This window comes from Sinocyclocheilus anshuiensis, unplaced genomic scaffold (assembly GCF_001515605.1).
Source record: "Sinocyclocheilus anshuiensis isolate Anshui unplaced genomic scaffold, SAMN03320099.WGS_v1.1 scaffold3048, whole genome shotgun sequence".
Classification (NCBI taxonomy): domain Eukaryota; kingdom Metazoa; phylum Chordata; class Actinopteri; order Cypriniformes; family Cyprinidae; genus Sinocyclocheilus; species Sinocyclocheilus anshuiensis.
The window spans coordinates 155,787-156,489 of NW_015552978.1; the positions used below are offsets into that span (position 1 = coordinate 155,787).

Genomic DNA, 703 nt, shown 5'->3' on the forward strand with positions numbered 1-703 from the left:
TTCCAACCTCGCGCTTGGAATTTCATCCTTTCTCATTGGACAAACCCATCCTGAGAGGTGGGAATCTTCTCAGACCTTAAAAGGCTCACGCACAGTTCCGCCCAGGTTCTTGTTGTTCTTCTTCTGCTAAGAAGCGTGTTGGAGCCTGAGCCGGTGCGGGCGTGCCTGGTGGGCTCCAACACATAGCCAGTCAGTCTTCGGTTCGGTTAGATTCTGAGAAGGTGAGGATGGGAGCTAGAACGCTTCTAAGGACACACTAAGTTTGTGCCAGGCCTCGTGCCTAGTCTTTCCATTCATCAAGATCCTCTGACTCAAAATGGTTCTTTCTCATCACCTAACTTCAGCCAACCAACTGTAGCCCCAAAGTGCATCAGGACTCTCTTTCACACAGGCGAGACGTGCAAGTATCAAACTTAGTCTTATTAATTGATACATTAAGTATCATTTGCACCTTTTTACAAAGGTGTGTTTGAACTACGTGTGTGTGTATGTGTATGTTAGACTAGTTTAAGTGTTTATGTATTATGTAGTTTCTTACTTGTACCACACTTGAGGTTGTTCATTGTTTGCTCATAACTGGAGTCCCTAATCACTAATCATGTGGCTACATGCTCTGAGTAGTATTGTACAATAAGGACATTATTTCCCATACCCGGAAATAAACATTTCTTAGAATTAATAAACAATTAACACTGGGTGCTTG

At 43.2% G+C, this 703-nt stretch overlaps 1 long non-coding RNA gene across 1 annotated transcript in view; it reads left to right on the plus strand.

Moving 5' to 3' along the window:
• LOC107668178 (uncharacterized) overlaps nucleotides 1-630 on the plus strand; it is a 21,397-nt gene extending 20,767 nt beyond the window's left edge. The window contains exons 2-3 of the long non-coding RNA XR_001631863.1: nucleotides 106-111; nucleotides 619-630. This is a non-coding gene — a long non-coding RNA (uncharacterized LOC107668178). The remainder of the gene's footprint in view (nucleotides 1-105; nucleotides 112-618) is intronic.
• Nucleotides 631-703: the final 73 nt, after the last annotated feature.